At 31.2% G+C, this 22,794-nt stretch overlaps 1 protein-coding gene across 6 annotated transcripts in view; it reads left to right on the forward strand.

Moving 5' to 3' along the window:
- LOC112692074 (glutamate-gated chloride channel alpha-like) overlaps window positions 1-22,794 on the forward strand; it is a 149,303-nt gene that overhangs the window by 23,846 nt on the left and 102,663 nt on the right. Inside the window, exon 2 of one of the 6 annotated variants that reach the window (XM_025566608.1) lies at window positions 10,053-10,154. The exons of 4 other annotated variants lie outside the window; for them this stretch is intronic. The gene's annotated coding sequence lies outside the window, so the exon portion shown is untranslated. Of the gene's footprint in view, window positions 1-10,052; window positions 10,155-10,366; window positions 10,716-22,794 lie in introns of those variants that run through there. One more of the 6 variants, XM_025566610.1, reaches the window with a different exon arrangement.

A 22,794-nucleotide genomic window follows, 5' to 3' on the forward strand; every position in this document is an offset into this window, starting at 1 on the left:
AGTTTACATTATGGTTAGCTCAGAATTCGCATGCGTATTTTCGTCATGATTTCAATAACTCCCAGATGGGTGACCATTAAAGATTTTAGCGAGGGAAGCATGCTCTTAAAAAAAAACAAATGAATCACAAGTATCAACATACCAAAAAATATAAACCTATCAGTCCACCTAATAGTGGACGAGGTAAAAAAAAATATGTATATATCGTTTCAACTGACTGTTATTTATAACATTTCAGAAATATAACAAATTCTGAATTCTGCAGTCACATTAAATGTAAAATCAACAACGATATAAATCTGAAATCGTTAGAGCTCACTAACTTACAATGCGTTAATTTAAGATTAAAATCGGTCTTTAAAATACTATTGATCTTCCAGTAATATTATAACTATTTTTTATTAATTAACGTTATAATATGTACAATAAACAATAATATGGGTAACTAATAAAATACTACTGTCTTATTGTCTAGAATTGAAAATTGTTATCTGTCTTTATGTTCATTTCATAATTAAAAATTGTTTTATAATATACATAAAATTAGGGCGTTGTATTATTACATATTATTATTAGTTATAAATATTATAATTATTATTATGGTATTTCTAATCAATAATTTTATATTTATTTTGTTTCATACAACAACAGGTAAAAACTTTTCTGCGTGACATTTATGGCAAATTGAAAATAAAACACCTTATATTATTATTTAGTAAATTATTAACTTAGTTTGTTTAATGGAAACAGCGGAGTTTATTTCTAAACATAAACATATGTTTATTGAACATATGTTCAATTTAAATATACACGAGTTGAATTCTGAAGATAATCGACTTTTTTTTCCTACTTGCAAAACCAGTAAAAAATACGCTGAAAATATTTGTGTTTCATGTGTATAATATATATATATACGCAACACTTTTATGGACAGTTTTTCTTTTCCTTGTAGCGTGTATGCTCCCTCGAAATTGGCTTATGAACTAATTTCGCTAAACCGTATTTATTTATTTCTTCCCCTCCCCCCCTTTGTCACATATACTCCCTTTTTCAAATAGTATTGGCTCGTACACTACTACATAGCTATATTTTAATTGTATTGGAAAATAAGAACGCAAAAAAATCAATTATCGACTGTATTAAGAACGACTAACTGGAAGTGTATAGAAGGAAATTTTCAAAAATTAAAATACTGCACTACAGTAGAAGTATATATAATATTTTTTGTAACTGTTTTATTCAATAAAATCTATTTATTCACTAAATTTAATTAAGGACTTAATAAGTAAAGTCGAATTGTATTCTGTGATGGAGCTAATGATAACTGAGTCATTAAAAACTTATTAAAAATCTCTAGTAATTATTTATTACATTATCATAAAACAAATAATAACAAAAATGTGAAATGTAAAAAAAATGTCATGGTTAATTTGGTCTATGGTGAGTGGCGTTTACGTTTTAAACAACGACTTACTAACGTTACCGAAATAATTATCCGCTAAGGTACAATAAACCATACATGTATATCATTTATATATTTTTAGTTGTCTTTGAATTGATTTTTAATACTTTTAGATTATTTTATTCCCGAATTTTATATTTTTATTAACAATTATTTTCGTTCGAATTTGGACAAAAATCATAAAATACAAAAAATTATTATATGTATTACTACAGAAATTTATAAACTAAAAGCATCTGAAAATATACCAACAAATATAAAAAATTAGTTGATTGATATTTCAATTTCAAATAAATCAATTTATAATATTGATTATAGAAATATTATTGATTAATATTGTTAACTCGTTGGCATATATGGTTTTATCAATTTAAATACTAAACCATATATTTTATTCGATCATATCAAATACATTTCAAGTATAAAATCCACCCCCAAGATAATTATAACTAGCGACAGTAACAATTTACTAATGTTCCTACTAAGTTTTTTTTCTTTCAAAAACAAAACAACTAAAACACAATGTAAATCATCTTTTTTTACATAAAGCCATTAGGTATAAATTTTGTAACAGTAAGTAATTGTTAATATGGTTTTAAATGTAAATATTAATATAAATAAAAAATCACTCGAATTGTGAATTTCAAACATGTAGGAACAAATAAATAAAAATTAAATATTACACTTAGCTAAGCAAACACGATTTATGAAAGTTGGCTTTTAATAGTATAAATGGAATCACAACGCATTGTTTATTATATTTTCCACATAAATTCTTGTTAATATTCTAATATGAAAATAATTTAATTATAAAACAAAAAAATCAAACACGAACTTTGAGGAGAATAAAATGAAAACAAAAGTTCACTTTTCACGGAAAATACAGAACATGAAATTAGAAATATTTATATTTATTTAGACGTAATATTTATATAACAATCAATAATGAATAATTTTTGCGTCTGAAAAACTGCAGGTTTAAAAAACAAAGTAGTCATTCAAAAATGAAAACATTTGAGATTCATGAATCCAGGATTATTCTAGCCTAAACGTATCGCGAACTTGGTTACCCAAATTATATTAGTCAACGGTTACATCGTATTAGATCGTGCACAGTGCGATAGGATTCCCGTCTGATATTGTTCGATGGCAACATCGTAATTTGGCGAATAAATCACGTACGAACAGTTAAATCAAAATCATCAGTTTCATGCAGTGATCATCCGATGATAAATAACATGCGAGCGCTATGGTGATGTGGAAAGGAGTCGGATTGAGCATTGGTTCTTCTATTTTTTACCACACCAATGTTATTAGCTAGGTAGCTATAAATTTACAACGGAGCCGGTACAAATGTTACGAGTTCTGATTGTGTTATTGAATTACGTTAAATGGATATTAGAATTAGTTGTAGGATTGTTGGGCGGTGGAAACATGACTGCTGTAAAATGTCAATGTGTCTCGTTGCTATCGAAAATGTGTTTACGGCCGTTCGGTACACGCAATCCTAGAGCCACATTCATCATTACGAAATTGATCATTACAATATTAAGAGAAAATTATGTTCGGCTTCGAGGACGCGTCCAAATTGTCTACCGTTAACGTTCCACATTATCCTTCCGACCAATCAACCTTAGTATCATCATTTACGTACCTGATGCACGTCAAGTCCAATTGTATACCTGTTAAAGCACGCGCGACTTTTATCAACGTTTTCACAAAAACACTTTCACGGAAATTAGTCTATCTAACCTCCTGAACATCAATATTTAAGAGCAGAGGCGTATTTATGGGGTGGTGTTAGGATTTTCCACCCAAATATTTGAAAAAGTTACATTTTAAACATATCAGTTGTATGATAATTTTAGTTTGTTTTTTATATTAAGTATAATGAATAAAAGTATATACATAAAAATAAATATTAATATGGCTAATAATTATAATGAGATAATAACAATCGACCTAACCGTATAGCATTCACACACATATGGTATATAAATAATCTGACGTGGGAAAATATCGGTCGATAAGAATATCAATATCTTGGTCCGTGACTGTCACTTGTCAGTATGCACTACGCCATACCTACGCATCTATGCGCAACATGAAATAATATAAAATACAATTAATACGATCATATGTTTAATTTCGAAATCGATTTCATTCATTTATTTCCATTTAATTGTTGAGTATTAAAAGAGTACTGAAATGGAGCCAATGAAAAAAAAATAAAAAAAATATTGGATTCTTATTTTAAATTAAACGAAGTGAAGCCAGTGAAGGCATATTATTATATTTAAACCATTTGTTAATTATGCATTGATTTAATTCGATTAAATCGGCAGGGCTTGAAAACGTTATAGTTATGATTAGTTATAATGATAAATGGTTAAAATTTGTAAACGTAATTATAAAAAAAAATCGATTTTATATTATTATAAAAATAGAATTAAATATAAGTATAATTTTAGAAGGTCCAGTACTAGGTAATAAATATATTAGTTCTATAATTGAGAACGCCATAAGTGATTCTTTTAACAATGTATTATTTATAAAAGTTGTACCTCGAATCAATAATGCTAAATGCTTTAGTATTTTAGCTGATTAAACTGCAGTTATTTCTGGCATCGAACAAGTTTTATTATGCGCTAGGTATGTTAATTTAAAAAAAATTATAATTAGTGAAAACTTTTTACAATTTTTCCCTACTTACGATTTAACTGGAAAAGGATTAGCAAAGTTAATTTTAGATAATTTAAATCAATTTGGTATGAAACAGCATTTTTGAGTGGCCTAGGCTACTATGGTGCAGCAACAATGTCGGAGAAATTTAATGGTGTTAAAGCGCACATTAATTAATCGTATCCATTGGCAATGTATGTTCACTGTGCTTCTATCTTGTTCAATTCAATCGATAAGAAACTGCCTAAAACCTGTTTGAAAAACTCATAATTTTTTTTTGTGTCCAAAACGGAAAAACGTATTATCACAATGTATTGATTCATCTGAACAAGAAATTCATATAAATCTTTAAAACGTTAGCTGTACCACGCATTGGGTTGTTCAACCCAATATAATGAAATCGTTCGATTTCATTATATTCACAATTTTATAGAACTTCTAGATTGTGTTATTGAAACTTTAGAAATAATAAGTCTTTGGGGCAATATTGAATCATTATCTCAAGCAAATAATTTAAAAATTGCAATTTTGCAATCTGATTTTCTTACATCTATATTGATAGTGACTAAAATATTTTCGCTTGGATTGCAGTTATCGAAAAGTTTTCAAAGTTCAAATACTGATTTGAGAAAGGCTGTTACTTTGGCAGAAGACACACTAAAATAATTAGAACACCTCATAAATACGGCTGAAAATGAATTTAAAAATAGTTTTCAAGATGTGTCAATATTAGCTAAAAAATTGGATGTTCAGATAGTTCTACCAAGGTTTACAATACATCAACAAAATATAACAAATATTCAATCACATGCACCAGAAGATTATTACAGAGCTTCAATTTATATAACTTTTTCGACATATATATCAGAAATAAAGTGTAGATTTATTTATTAAGCGTAAAACCACACTTTCAGATTTAGTAGCTTATTCTCAGAAATTACTACTTCAGCACTGAATACTTTTATAAATTAATTAATCATTATGGTATTGATTTAATTTATCATTATAAAGACATTCTAATTTTGGATTTTAAACTTTGATTAAAAAAATTAATTCATTGCCTACATAACCTAAAAACGTTATGGAAACTCTGTCAATATGTACTGATTTGTATCCAAATATTCTCAAATGTTTACAGATTATGGCAACATTGCCTATTTCGACTGCAACAGCCGAGATATTTTTCGACATTAAAACGAATAAAAACATACTCAATATCTGAGTAAATATTTGTCAATAACCCAAAAAATTGAAAACTTAATTAGACGTGCATTTATTTCAAAAAAGACTTATTGGCCTTGCCATGATATCTATTTATCGAGATTTAAATTGTCAGACCGATAAGGTTATTTGATGGCAAATAAAAAAATAAAAAAAGATTTTGTAATATACTCGTAATTTGATATTTGTGATTCTGTAATAGTTTAATTTGATTTTAATAAGTTAATAAAAACATAAAAATAAGTTAATAAAAATCATTTTATACTAATTTATAAAATTATTTTACTATTATGACACCTTCTCCCCCTTAAAAAAAATAAGTTTGTAAATACGCCACTATTCACGTGGACTCGACGTGACGTTGTTTTTGGAAGAAGAAAACAGGTTTCACGCCACCGACAACTAAGGGATCTTGGAAATAAATCTTGCGTATGAAATAGTGATATTGATATAATATTATAATAGTGATATTTTTAGTTTTTCATTTTTCATTTCAGTTTATATGGTAACTTATGATTTATCGAAATTTACTACAGAATTCGACGCACACAACAGATTACGTTAAAATCTTGAACAATACGCGATAATTAATTATACGATTCCCACCGTGCAATATTTTGTTGTATTTACTTGTATGGGATGTTTCAAGCAACATTGTAACATTGCCTTTTTTGGTGCAATAATGTTGAAACAACGTTTATGCATACGCTAATGACCAAAATAGACGACCCAGCATTAAAGTTATTTTCAACGCATATGTAACGTATTTTGAAACATTAATGTAACGTCGCAATAACATAGCATTGATATTTTGAAAAACCTCCCAGGAACATTTCAGTGACATAACTATGATGTTGATTGAAATCGAAATAATTATATTGTAAAAAAAAAGCAAAAATTACTGACTTTCTTATCACCTATAGAGAGAATCGAATTTCATACATAGCCCTACCTACAACCTATTGAGTCTCAATTCCTACAGAGTTCGCTTAACCTATCCTATTATTTAAAAAAATCAAGAACATCGTATTTAGCCATTATATTTGCCTCAATTGGTCGTACATTTATATGTAAATATTCTAAACTTCTTATTCAGGTCTTATTATAAAATAACTATTTTGTAAATTATAAACTCCCATTGCTTAGTTAAAATATTCGACGAACAAATTACACAAAATAGGTATGTAATCTATTTTATAAAGAAAATAGTGATTGAGATCATGAGACTCAATTAAAAGGCAATGCATCTTTTCATAAATAACATACACTTTTCAAACTTATACCTACTTATTTAATTTACAACAATAACTAATCAATACCTATAGATTATACATAATGTGAATTATATAATAATTACACTGTAGACTGTAGATAGATTTTTCTTAATAAAAACATATAATATATTTTAGTTTATTTATTCACATAATTTTCAAAAATAAAATTAATTTAAGTAATAATACATTAATATTATAATTGAACGACGAAAGTATACAGAATTCACCAAGTAAGAATTCAGGCGATTCACAATCAAGTACAGGCACACAGAACAATTAATAACAATGTTAAAACTTAAAAGATGTAAATATGTATAACGAATCACTAATCATAATTCATATGAGCTGGTAAGTGATACGTACAGGCTAAATGATGTGCATGTATTTATAAGCACAATGGCTGGCCGTAAGCGGTGGGACGCGGTTTATTAGCAATATGGGTAATCCCGATTCCCGGTTGTTTTCAGATATTATTTTTAGTATATTTTATATTTTACAAAAACAAATAGTTGTAGATTATACAATGTCAACTATTAAATAATAAGAAACATCAAGGTAACGTTACAGAAACTTATTTCTAGAACATTGTAAATTGCAGGTACATTTGATGTTGATGGAACAAACCCTAAAATAGTGTTATAATTATACAACCCTGCAATGTTTTTGAAACATTGAGTGCGATGTTAGCATTGTAACATAAAGCTTACATCGCAACGATGTTTTGTAACTTTAAATGCACAGTGGGTTGCGTTTTGTATCCGTTATGAATTATTGTGAATTTGGAAAAAATAACATTTTCTGCAGGTGTTTGGTGGAGATAAGGAAGTTAGATTTAATTAGGTTTGTGAGTTAAATATTTAAATTACAAATAAAACTGTTTAACTTCTATTTCATACTGTGATATCATAAAAAAAGTATTACACAATCGACTATCGAGAAATCGTAGTAGCAAGGTTATTGATGTTTTAAAGTTACAAAACATTCCATATCGTCATGTTATTATTGTTATCAATTATAATACGAATAAAATTTATATTTCACATCAATCAGCCGTTTCGTGTATTCAAGATAAACCAATTTTTCTTCTACATAGAATTTGTAAAAATCTCAGAAAAATTTCAGGGGGGGGTAAACCACCAAACCCCACCCCTAGTTGTGCCATTGTCTTCATGGAGTAAAATAGTTATGGGAACAATCGAGAGAAAATACTCGAAAAAACTCGATTGTTCGATGTAATCGATTGTTCTCGATTATTTTGGAAATCATCGAGGATTCTCTCGGTGTCAAAATCGGTTGAAATAATCGAATGAAAAATGCTCGATTACTCATACACTCGTTTGGTTCCGAGTTATTCTCTCGGTAACAAAATCCTATATCAGTTGAAGTAATCGAGCGAAAAATGCTAGTTAGGTTAGATAAGGTCTAAGATAATATAACATATAACTAATAGGTAGTACTAGATTACTTTTTGTTCGTATTCATCGCTCATCATACCCGAAATATTTGTAATCGAATTATGACAAAAATAAAAATGAAAAATTGTAAAACATTTTGATATTTGTGTTTTTTCTGTGTCTTCGCTTCCTTTTTAAACATTCGTTTATGAGCGAATAGAATGGTACTAATTTATTATTGCCATACTAGAAATGATAATTAGATTTGGGTATTCTAACTCCCAACACCCATTTTTGATTATTTAAAATTATAGTACATAACATATTTTAATGTTTAGAAATTTGATTAGGTATTTTATCGTTGAATCCAACAATTCAAATTCTAATCACTGCTTGTAAAGATGCATTCATTAAATTAAATATGACAAATGTAGTAGCTTAAAATTGACAAATTTTAATAGTAAGATATTGTGATATTATATTTTATTTTAGTTTTTATCCATTTTTAGTCAGAATAATATTTTTAAACAGTAATTTAAACATTTTTTAACTTTTTTTAACTTAAAAATTTTTTTTTTATTTACTATATATTGAGTTGTAATTTAATAAGTATCAATTTTTATTGTTTTAAACAAGGATGTAGTTTTATTTTATTTATATGAAGTTGATAATAAACTAAAATATTCCCAAAAAAAATACGACATGTTTAATTTTATGGTTCATTAATATATTGTATATAATTAAAATGTATTATGGTTAATGTATTTATTATAAGTAATACAACGTACTTATTAGTTTAATTATTATTCAAAAGAACGAGCGATTTCATAATTTAATATTACACTAGGTACTATCTACAAGAATTTTAAATTTTTATTCAGTAATCAGTAAATAGTTACTATCAACTAAGTACTAATTGAGAGATTTTTTTCGAGTGAATCACTCGATTGTTCCCATCACTAGAGTAAATATCATTAAAGAGAAAATAAGAAATTTTAAGTTTAAACCGATATGTTTGGTAAACGATAAGAAACATAAACTGATAACATTAACTACTACACAAATGTTGGTCCGTATCACGGTTATAAACGATATCTCCTTATACCGTGGTCGGTATCATTACACTGTACAGCAGCATAACGGTGCCACCTAATATTTTTTGTATTATATTATGTTTAAAGAAGGGCATGAAATCCATAGACTTAAATTTTCCAAATTCCAGATTTGATAATTTGTCTGCGATTAAAACGCTTTTTCTCAAACCGTTTTTATGGGACCGCGTTCGTCTCTTGACTTGCAGTGTTCTTCAGTCGTAATCATTTTGTATTTTAATTCAGTTTTACGTTCGTTCGTCAAGAAATGCAAGAAATCGGCATCAAAAGATAACGAGATACAACGAAGCTTTCTTTTTTGGTAATTTATTTTTACTTAGCGACTAGTTTTTATCAAATATTACCGACGTTGTACAGAATGATAATATTTATCGGTCAACGTCAATGTTCTGTGCGACTCTCGACAACCTTTACGGTCGACCTCTAAGAGTCAGATGATGTACAGCATACGGCGACGGTGCGTAAAGAGGTGGTGCACAAATGATTTGTAAGATACAATGTAGGCGGGTGAGAAAAAAAACATTAATCTTTTTAGAGATATAGGTATACTTAACAACGTTTAATTTTATCAAGCTCTCCGAGCTCTTCGTCACGGTAAAATAAAAATAAATAATCTTGTTTCCACGATCGCGCGACGCACGGAACGATAAAAATACATCGATTGTGCTCCAAACGTATTACTAACGGACGTATCTGTGCGCGTAGCCAATTCTTGTACGACCGCGCGGAGAATGACGAACGTGTGCTCCGGTTATAATTTAATCACTAACAGGCACACACTTCTAAACGCAAAAAGCTACAACTTTCTCTCTTTTTTTTTTTAAATATTTTTGTTAATTAAACACTTATAATCGTTAATAATCCGCTACAGAATCTAATAATTGTTTGTATAATAATTTTTTTTTAGGACGTTCACGTGCTCCTGTGCACCGTAGCACGGGCTGCCGCTGGTAACCGTCACTGGTGTAGATTTTATCGCCGTCTTGGCGCTGCTGCTCTTTACATTTCGGTAAAATTTTTTATTATTTATATGAGAGAAAAAAAAATAATTATTAAAATAATGGCCGTTCGCCATGGTCTCCGGAGAAAATTCCAAATAATCTGAAAATAAATAATCGTTAACTGTTTTACCTCCTATTTTATTAGTCTCATGCGCCGCGCTCGGCTCGTATCGCGTTTACCTACGCTCGCTCGGCTCGTATCGCATTTACCTACGCTCGCTCGTATCGTCCCACGCGATCGTCCAAAACACAATATTAGTGAACATACGCGACGTCTTTTTGTAACTGCGCGTCGTCGACAAAATATCAACTCACATTTAGACACGGTTCGGTCGTCCACAAACGTACGTATGTCGCGTTAAATCAGTTGTAAATGAGTTTTTAAAATGTAAAAATCGAACCCTTCGACCGTTTAAGAACCGCCGTATGCGACTAACGGTGTAGACGAGAAAAAAATCAAATCAACAATCAACAATTGTAATTGTATCAAACAAATTGCACCATTTTCTTGTAATAAATAACAAACAGTTTTCTCACGCGGATGAACTTCGATCAGTACAGTTCAGCAGGTATTTTTATACACGATATGGAAACAACATATTTTTCCACTCCATTATACTCGATTGATATTGAATTGTTATTTACTAATTTTCCCGAGGTAGTAAACTGTAACAGTGCCGTTACCACGAGTCATTTTAAAAATTGTTTTTGGTTTTCAAATTATACGCAATGCCGGGTCTAGGACATTTGATGCCCGGGACTAATAAAAATGCAACGCCCTTGCGTAAGTGCAAGTACGGGGCATGACTTTTTTTTAAGAGCTCCCTTATCTCAAGAATACCTGAGGAGAGTATACCCACTTCGCCCTTCCTCTTTATAATTAGCACTGTGCGTGTGACTGCATATGAATCGCGTGAAAAAAAAATACATTGTGAAGGCTAAATTGCATGCACGGCTTTCTCATTACTCGCGTCCAGTGGCGCCGATCTATATTTCATGTTATGGGGAAAAATCGCTGGTGTTAGACCCACCCACCCACCTTCTAAAAAAATGTTGAGCAATTGAATAGAAGTTTATTTATAGTATTTATTTCCAACTATAAACAGATAATAGAACTTGAATTAAATAGTATTATTTACAAAATAAAAATATAATGTGCAGATATAAATGTATACTTAAACTATACTAAAGTAGATTAATAAATAAATAACAATGGTAATAATAATAAATATACTGGGTGATTGATTTTATGTAGAACTTTCATTATTTCGCAGTTATGGCTCTTTTCAAAATAATTCTTTTATATAATTATAAGTCAATATAGAACAACATTTTTCGAAAAAAAAAATATTTTTTTATTATTTTTTATCATTGTTATTTTAAAGGTTTTTAATTTTTTTTATGACAATGTTATTTTTTTATGGGATATTTTGTAAAAAAGTGAAAACTTAAAAAATATAATAATAAAAAAAAATTAATCATAGAAAAATGTTGTTTTATATTGATTAAAAATTATGTAAAAGAAATATTTTTAAAAAAGTCATTGCTTTGCGAAATAATGAGTGTTCTACGTAAACTCAATCACTCTGTATATCATCTAAATTAATAAATGCATTAACTGATTGCTGTTGTTTGCAAATGTATTTATTACATTTTCTTTGTTAATTTTTATATCTTGTACACAAGCTATGCGCATCAATCTTTCTAGTTATGCCTCTACCATTGTAGATCGCAATCTTGTCTTAATTAATTTTAATTTTGAAAAACTTCGTTTGATAGTAGCACTTGAAACTGGCAATGTTACTCCAATTTTCACTAATATATAAATATTTGATCAAATTTAATTCTGATTCCGGCGCCTCTCATGCACCCTTCTCATTTTGGCGCCCTTTGCCGTCGTACGCTTCGATCGTATCTTAAGCCGGTCCTGCTTGGCCCAGCCATATCGTTTATTGAAATTTTATTTGTAAATACTAATATAGCACACGTCAACACAGTATTATCCTATATATCCGTAAAAATACCTAAATTTTATAATTTTAAATTAAATACTAGTCTACTGATTGATTTGAAACAATATTTGTATTTCATGTAAATGAAAGTGTTTCTGAAAATATATAATTTTTAATGATTATCGGGAACGCTAATTGTTAGAAAACCACTTACGTAATACAAACCCATCGTCAAGAACCTCCATAGACTAAATATCATTTTTTGATCGCGCCAATGCGCTTATACCATAAATGTCATGATCATAATGGTTTCAGAAATAAAATAAATAACAATATCAACGATAGCAATTAGTTTATAACATATTAAACATTTTAACATTGAAAATCGATGTTGAAGAACTCATGAATAAACTTTAATATATAAACAGTTTTTTTATACTAGAGTGTTCCAACATTAATGATAGTGTATTGCTAATGACTATAGTTTGCATGATATTATAATATATTGAAGGTCGTTTACTTACTATGAAATCACTCTGTTACTCTAATCAGATTGCATTATGATGAGTGACGAACTAAAAGGATTTATAAGGATCGGGGAGTTATGTGAAACCATTAACTTCTTATAAACTATTTACATCGTTTTACAGGATCCGGAGTAGAACAGCTCCAACCGCAAAATATTTATTATTTTAACAAATTCGTTTATTCCATTCAGAACTCTAGTCTTGTTTGCTATACCCCGTAAATCTTGAATTAAAATCTTGACCATCGGTGTGTAAACCCTCTAGCTCAACTCGTGATCGTTTTTAAAATAACCTTATGGATCTTTTTTTTATGTTCAAAAAATATATTAAATCACATCGTATGCCGATTTAATACAAGTACGTCCAACAGAAACATTGTTGACCGCAACTGTTTAAATGTATTTATCGTACGTATTATTTCATAAGATATAATCCTTAATGTAACATTTTTCTCAGGGCTTTGTACCCGAATTAACCCAAACCCGTAACACCCTTAAAAAATCCTTAAAAAAATCAAACACTCAAAATCCATATAACCTGAATGATTTTTTTTTTTTTAAACACCCGAATTAACCAAAACCCGAATAAAATATTGGTTTGTAACCCGAAACCCGTATAATTTTTTTATTTTACAATCTTTATGTGACACATCATTTTGTATGTATTTTTTGTGGTTATTTCAATTTTGTCATTAGTTGTTTAACAGTAAAATTATGACTTACAGGAATAATTTCACAAATAATATACAAAATTGTAAATTAATCTAATTTTATCTAAATAAAGACAATACAATATATCATATTGACAGGTATGCATGAATGGTATAGTATGTTGAATGTTCAAGTGTAAACAACTGGGATACTATTTTTAAAATTGTCCCAAGCAGATACGTCGTATTATTATAATTTAATAGGTAATAAGTAATAGGTCTTCTACGAATCACCAAGTCGTTATTTATTGCAATACTGTAAGTCTGAAATAGAATTGATGTTTGATGATTACCTAAATTGTTGTTCGCGTTATTCGTATTTGTTTAGAGTATGGCGTGTAGTACACATGTATACGAGTATGGTGTGAATTGTCAATTTTTGTTGGTGTAATAATTTCATCGTAATATTCAGAAGTACAAATTATTATTATATTTGTATTACGCTATTTCCTAGCTAGTTCGTTTTTAGTGTGTGCACGCACCACAAACCATAAGCGGACATTTGGTGAAATTTTTGGGGGGCTGAGCATTATTTGCTTATTACACCTATAGATACTATTGTGTGCAATTATTTATTTCAACAAGGCAATTTACGAAGTTTGACAATTTGACATTTTTAATCAACAATTTAAACAAAATAACAATTAGGTGCCTTATCTTAATCATTTTTGGAGTAGATATTCTAAACAGAAATTATTAATTAATTAAATTAAACAACCTATACGGGTATTATTACATATTATTAATATTACATTAATTGCGATCGTTCCAAGTCATGACAAGAAGTTTATAAAATCTTATGAATTTGATTTAATTTTTATCACAGAATATTCTTTTTTAAATTCAGTTATTAAAAATGTATTTAACAATAATTGTATTTTACTATAATTATTAAAGTAATTATTGTAATTTTAGTCACTTAACAATTTTTAGGGCTAGGGTAGCTAAGACCTGTACTTAATATTTCTGGGGGGGGGGGGCTTAGTCCCCTAAAGCATAGATTAAATATACACTGTATATTTAATCTATGCCTCAAGCCTCTTCCCCCGATTTCCGCTTATGCCACAAACACAAACGTAGAATATAAAATAGTTTGTTTTACATTTAATGTATATTTTTTTTAAATTAATTTATTAAGTTTTATTTTAAAACTTTTATTATTCAACATATAAATGCAGTAAAAATGTCAAAAAATGTTAAATAAAAGTTACATTTTTTAATTCCTTATTGTATGAAATAAACTTCGTGCTTGGAAAGCAATATTTTCAAAAAAAAAAATGCAATCTGCATTAAAATCCGTTCCCTATTCATGATCAATGATCACAGGTACTGCCGGTGGTGGAAACGACCGTTCGTCTTCGACTGACGTATGTCTGCCGAACAACGCATGGCGGATAGGCGATATTCATTATGGCTCATACGGAAAGCTCCGACATCAATATGATTCCGTTGTGGAATGGTACGGACTTCCATACCGCAACATTAATAGTTGTAAATAATACCATCTGGGCAACTTTATAAGTCACACGACGGACGTGCGTGTATTGTCGTCGCGCAATTTCTGTGAAAACCATTGTTCCGGATGGAATTGTTTAGCAGTTTGTTTTGTAATTCATGCGGAAACAATCAAAACGTTTAAAACAAACCTTAAGTGTAATCTCGATTCCACAGTTGTCTAATTTCATTCATAATACCACGGACGTATCGCGTTAAGTGGCTTCGTACGGATCTGGAAATCAGACACCACAACGCGCAGAAACATTCGTTTCTCCTGTTCGCAAAAAGTCTCGATTCCGGATTTCCTTTGCACCCTTTGCCGTTCTGTTTCGGATACGCGTGCAATCCGACGTTGTTCACGATAACTTATACGACATGAACATTTGGCGTAAACCGTGTTTTACGTTTAACGCAATTTATCATGTTTATCTTTCTCTCTCTCTAACTCTCTCTAGGGCAATTATGTCTTTACTACGGATCGTGCAAATCGTTTCAAAGTAGAATATCGTCACGGTTATTCCCATATGAAAATCTAAACTGAAAAAGCTCCAGCTTTTCGAATCGTCAAAGTTTCAATATCTCGAGTTGACGCCGTTATCGTGATAACAGAAATAATGTTTATTCGCGTGGTTTAAATTATTGAAATTTTAAAATCGTTCGAAGAGCGAGCGTGGTGCGATATTACTTATCCATCGCGTTACGCCGTGAAAATCTTTTTCTCGTCCGAGCTAGAGTAACATATTTTTACGCAAAGAACAAAACTTATGAAATACGCGCGAGCTCTTCCTGTGACATATTTTAACGCGGTTGTGTGATTAAAAATACCGATAGTTTTGGAGCACGTATAAACACAGAGATATAAATAATAATAATAATCATAGAAGTAATGAAAAAAAAAATAAAAAAACCGAGAACGAATATTTTTCGCATAATTATTTCCATGGCTTGTTCGTCACATCATGATATGAACACTGTAAACTTTAACGAAATCAGGTGAACCTTATTTACCATTTAAATTGATTAGTTTTCTAAATTACATTACTGTAGAAATAAACAAAAAAAAAAAAAAAAATGCGGGGATAGAACGTACCTGCAGCGTATACATATAGTTCTGAGTTACATTGGGAAAGTGCTTCGCCTTATCTTTTCAGGCCATGGATGTAATAAGATAAAACACAATTCACTTATACATATATATATATACGAGTAAATAAGAGTAATTTGTCTTTGTTTAAGAAATAAAAACGCTTAATTTATAATGTATATAGTCGCCGTGTCCCATTCTTACGGAAAGAAAAACAAACAGTAGTGTAAAATGAATGTAAGTCTACATCGAGTGGAAAAATCATCCGTCGTCGTTTACGTACCTACTGATGTGTTAAAAAAACATTACGATATAATTCAAATTCTGGTAGAGAAAAAACCACTTTTCTCCAGGAATGGATTTAGGTATTCAATGGACCTTAGATGGAATATATTGTGTGGGCCCCAAATGAATAAACAAAACGACACATTTATTCGCTTATACATTAATATATATACCATGCTAACGTTTTGTCATATCATTTTTATTTTATTAGAAACGTTTAATATGTTCTATATTATCAGGTGTACACATAACGTGTTTAAATTTGTCGTCAAATCGATTTCTCACTGTTGACCGTTAAATGATTAGTAATTATAAATTACTAACACTGAGGTGGACCAAATTCGTGGGGATCCTAGGCTGCAATTTACTCAGTTTCCCCTTTATCCGTTGCTGCCTCTTTGCCAGGCTCGACTATTATCGACTTTTCGTTCAGCATCACACTAAATTTTAAACTAAATGTTTTTAGCCGACAGTGTACCCTGAAGTTAAAATTAGCCCTATCCACTCTTCGGAAAACTGATTTAAATATTTATCATAAAAAATGTGTCACTTTTTTTGTACTTAGTTACAGGCCAATTTTATAATATTTACATATGCTAGTAACCGTTTTTGCGATTGAATTTGATAGATTTGATCGCACATTTTTTAAATTTCGCAGCGCACCTTTTTTTACCTTACACAATGCGTGTACTCCCAATTATAGGCCTTATCTCTTTCACCGGGCACCCGCAGACGTGTTACATAATATAATTATTGATTTTCGGTAGCGATCGACGAATTTGTTTCTTGCGAACATTTCGCGGCGTAGGCGTTACAAACATTGAATCAGCCAACATACAGCTGTTATCGACTTTTCCATTAAATACAACTCATTGCACGTACATGCTATCATACATTACTAGCAGAATTGTCCAATCTCACTAGGCAGATATCTTACTAGTCTCGCAATTACTATTTCGTTATTAAAGCAAAAAATAATAATAAACAATTTGTTTGAAACGATGAAATATTCTTAATATATTTATTTTTATTTATTTATACTGTTATGAATTTATACACGTATCAAGTCGACCGGTAAAATCAAACCAAATTAAACAAAATAAAATGTAACAAATGAAAAAATGAATACACTCAAAAATGCGATTTTCGAATAATCCTTTCTCGGTGCACGTATAACGTACACAGTAACAGGTATTCGATATTGTTCTCGAAATTTCAAAACGAACCGGTAGACTTGGATGTGCTCTGATCAACCGGTGACTGAGCGGTATTTAAATTTTTTCACGTACAGATCACGAATAACTTGTCGACACTACGATCGATGTATTTCATGGCGTAGAAATCGTTCGCGTCAGGCGTTCTTAAGCTGTTATTTATAAACCACGGGGATCCCGTCCGTGAAAATAATCTGAACCCTTCGGATCATCCGAGAACATCTTATGTAGGTCACGGACATTCGCATGGTCGCGATGTACGCGTGCACGCCTGAGACGTAATAATAACATTACATATTACATTGTAACGCGATCGGTACGCGTGTTGCATACACATTCAATCACGGACGAACCTATACGGTGTTTTCAATAAGACCCAGGCAACGTTTTAACCCACGGGCAAATCGAATTTATTTCACCTGAGAATGGGCAATCATGGGCGAACGGAGCTGATTTGCGAATACAGATGGAAAGGTTTCGGTGGCCACCGCTAACTCGATTGTTTTCATTATTTTGTTTTGAATTCGCTTAAAAAATAATCTTTAAGTACTATTGTTACCGTCCGGACGCGTTTTTCGACGACCGAATAGATTTTTTACGTTACATTTTCATGTAGAACAGTGAAACCAGTAATTTAAGATAGTCGAAATAAAATCATAATCATAATATTGTCGCTCGTAATTTTGTAGACCGTTCAAGTGGTTATATAGGTTTCTCGTTAATTATCGTATTTATGACCGCGGTAGCGATCGTGTACGGCTTCTGCAACAAAACACGGTAAATCCGGATTTTGCGCGGCCCGTTACGGAACACACCTCTACGAAAATGCTAAACAACGAATGTGCAATTGACGTGCGTTACATTTGTTATCGGGCAACAATTAGTATCTTATCTTTGCGGTGTTAAAAACTACCCCGGCTGATGTGCGTCCTACACGACGAAAGATTACCGGTCATCCGACCCGCGTAGTCTTCAACCGGACAACATCGGTGGATAGGTGTACCAAGCATATGGTTATCGTAATCAGAAGTCATCGTGAAAGTCCAAAACCGTATCAACTACATTGTTTTTATGTACTATAAACGATATAAATAATATTTTTATTACAACTCAATTTGATTGAGAATAACGATAGTTGTTTTCTTATTTTAATTAGTTTGATTAAACCATTATTATACGCTTTAGAAATGCATTATAGTTATTGCAAACAATACGGGATATAAGATTGACTTGTTATTATTTTGATTTATTTATTATTTTTTCAATGAAACGTATTGACAAATCGATAACGTCTCAATCAAGGTAATTCGAGCCGTATAAAAAAAATATTGTATTAGTATAAAAGTACGTGAAACGTCGATTTGTGTTACTCTTAATCGATAGACATTATAATTCTATTTTGATTGAGCACTTAAATTCTTTACCTACAACAACAAATCAACACACACACACACACGCACCCCTAATCGCATAACGCCTACGATTTTTGTCGGGAGGGGGAGGGGGGAAATTAATAGTTTAGAAGTAAACGTGTAATCTCGAACTCGGCTGTCCGTGCAGTCGCCAACGGGACCTACAGCGGACGCGTGCCCTTCGTCAACCGTTAAAATCATAGTAGATGCACGCGAAAAGTATTCCGCCCGGCAGTAGGTATTTGTGTCGATATCATTGTACGGGATTCGACGGCGTGGAAAAATATGCAACGCGATCTAGAACCTTAACGCAAACACGTTTGGCGAGGCCGATGCAATTATGATACCATATACCCGTTCGGGTGACCGCGTTGAAGGAGCGCGTACAACATCCGACGGCTACACAGTGTGATTCGACCGATCGGAATGCGCGTAAAAAGGCATTGTTTTCCGCGATTTCGAACAGTGTTACGACAGCCGTTCGCGAGCAAACACGTGGTCCTGGAACGATAGTATAAGTACTCGTTCGTCGATTCGTAAAATAATATTGGCGTAAGGTTGTTTTACGAAGGAAAATAAATTTAAATATCACGATCCGTTTTATTTTTGTATTTCTTACGCTTACGGTTCTCCCTCCTAGTCCGCGCATTGCGACGTTTGTATTTTTGTTTCTCGTCCCGGTCTTGTTTACGGCGCCAATCATTTAAATTGCATGTAATAATTTTTTACAACACAGGCATTGTCTTTGTTCGTTTTCCCGGGATGAAAATAAAAAACGTCCAAGGTTGTTTCTAAGATTATTTTTAACGCGTTCAACGGTACACGGAGACAAGCACGAGTGCTTATACGTTTCCCGGGGTCCGTAAATTGTAAATCAATTACGGAATTAAACCACTAAACACCGCAGAGAATTACATGGTATACTGTAAGTACTTATAGATACTGTGTGCGGTAATAATTGAAAACATTGATTTTCACAACGATATAATTATGTTTGAACTATAATTTCAGGGCCGCTACGTAACATTAGATTATCAAATAATCATTCTCAGCATTCGGTTCTATTGTAATAGTAAACAATAATTTTATCGAGTATGATTGCCAACGAACTCGGTACGCGCCAACCCACGTTTACAAAGATATTCAGAATCGTCCAATTCGGTTGAAACCAAAACCGATCCACACGCTGCGGAAACAATGTAAATTGTGGTCTTTTAAGTTCTTGAACACACCCTCGTCGTGATGATAATAGTACACTTCGGACACTCATTTATCGCAAAGGTTATGAAACTTAAAATGCACACCTCGTATTGTTGTGATTATTGTGCAACAGCCGTACCCTAAACATCTTTTCATGTTTACTATTATTATAAGTATACTCTACAAACACACCGTTAACCATACAGTAGGTACGTATAGATATAATGTCACTGTATGTTATACAGAGCTATTCAAATCGATTCATCCGAATTCAAATTCTTATCATGTACATTTTTAAATTTTACATATAGAACAATTAAAAATACATTAAATAAGAGAAAAACATGTTATTTAAATAATCGCACTTGTAAATTTTCAATATGATCACATGAACGACATATAATCGATAATCAAATTCATTTCATACTTGTTGCAATGTATCTTTCGTAATTGTTTTCACCGCTATTGTAATCCGATTTTTTAGCTCATCGACGGTTTCTGGCAATGATGGAACGTACATATTACCTTTTACATATCCTCAAGGGAAAAAATCATATGGCGTGAGATCCGGTGACCTCGGGGGCTAGCTGCAAAGTGTCAAGTCGCTAAACCCTTTGCGACCAATCTTACGGTTGAGCAACGTTTCGTTTAAAAGTCCACGTTCATCTAAATTCCATTGTGGTAATGCACCGTCTTGTTGATAAATTTAGTAACTAGAATCAATGTTGAACATGGAAATTGCCAAGTTTGAAACCTATGAGATGTACCGTTTACCGTGTTTTCTGTAAAATATAAAGGGCCATTTTTTATTATTATTCGCCATTATTATGTATTATAGTGATAGATAATTTTACTGCACCCTTGCTGTTTGGCTAATGACGCTCTTTAAGTGCTTATATACGCAACTTTGAGGAAAAACCGTATGAATAATTCGTAATTATAATAGCTTAGATTAGGGTAAACGGTTAGGGAATTAAGTTGCGTAATGTGCATATATTTTGATTAGATATGAGCTCACTCGACTCTTTGTCGTCCCCTCTTCTCACGAAGTGTTATATCACCGTCAAGTGATAATTCTTCTTTTAATCGTCCAATCGGGACAACTGTTAATAATACATGATATAATCAGTGTTTAATGTAAAAACCAAACGTTCAACGCTCGCGAAACGGTAGGTTCCGTGGTTCCCAAATACCATCCTTAAACCCGTCACTAATAAACAGAAGACGTGTGCAACTATCACAAAACTGGTCTTCGTTGCTTTCGGTTAAAAGTATCAAGGCCCGGACAGACGATGTCGAAAAAACAAACATCAACCCAAAAACAGCCCGCGAAAACGGTATAATTTATAGACTGGCGTCCAACAACTATATACGGATGATCGTACGTTATAGAATTGCTGGCTTTAACCACGTCCTCTACGTCTTTATTGGCAATGACCAGACGGTACGGGTACGACAAGAGGTGCTGTATAATATACATCGATGGACTAGCGCAGCGGTTCCCGACCTGTGGTACACGGAACGACCATTATTTATCATCATTCATAATCGTTTCTTATCGTTATAGCGAATAAAACAACTGTATTATATTTAATTTACATAATATAGATATTTATATGAATTTATCACCCTCACCCCTCATCCTCCTCACCCCGTCGACATCTACAACTAAAATAAATAAATTCTGCATGTATATATATGTATAATACACCTTACGCGTTTGCGTCATCTATCTGCTACGCTGCCGAGGGCTTAACCTAAATAAGAAAATATAAATAATAAGAAATAATAAAGCCCGTTGATAATTTCGCGTGCCTACGTATAAACAGATAGAACCGACAATTGAATGCATTAAAAAATACTCTTAAAAAATTATCTTATTTGCTAAACATTCTAAATAATGCACTGAGATTTTTAAAAAAATTTACAAAAAACATATTTTAGTGCGCTCGGGAGGAGGAGGGGAAACCTTTAATAACAAGACGGTAAAAGAACTTTGTAAGACATAAAAGAAGTGTAAAGCACTGAAACATTTTTTCTTTAAGCTCCCGGGCAAGTTTCCTCGCCTCACAGTCGGCTGAAATTAGTAAAAATTGTAAATTATAAAAAAATTATAAGTATAGTTTCCGATATTTTTCTTATATTGATATTAAGATATTGGTATAATATAGATTATATTGTGTTTTGTGACTACTCCTTTAATATTAATAATTAGGCTATTATGTATTATTTAACATATCGTAATTTGTTGCCGTGGCATGGATGATTTTATTTAATTATTTTTCTTACCTTCCAAATTTAATTTTCTGTAATGCTGTTGTTTTATTTAAACACAACTGGAACTTAATAGAGATTTCAAGGTTACATATTAGAATTTATTTAATTTTCGTTTGTAAAAATAAATGTATTATAAACATATTTTATATTAATATGTATTAATTTATTGAAATAAGTATTTAAAATGATCAGTTTAACGTTGTAATATATGTTTGAACTGTGGATTTTTTTAAAAATGTTTGTTTCGTATATTTATACAATACAGATCGCGTTATCGAAAGGCGTGAACTATATAACGAATATCAAACTGTATCAAAATCAATTAATTGATCAAAAATTCCAAATACAGAGGATATTTCGGTTTAATTTTGAAAAATCCTTTCTTTTTGTTCCCATATACAGTATTAGAAAATACGATAATTTTTGCTTCAGAAATTTAAAAAAAACCAGCCTGTCATTGAGCTGGTGCTTATTTGAACTTTGTAAAATAT

The sequence above is a fragment of the Sipha flava genome, unplaced genomic scaffold (assembly GCF_003268045.1).
Source record: "Sipha flava isolate LNK unplaced genomic scaffold, YSA_version1 70_pilon_pilon, whole genome shotgun sequence".
Classification (NCBI taxonomy): Eukaryota; Metazoa; Arthropoda; class Insecta; order Hemiptera; family Aphididae; genus Sipha; species Sipha flava.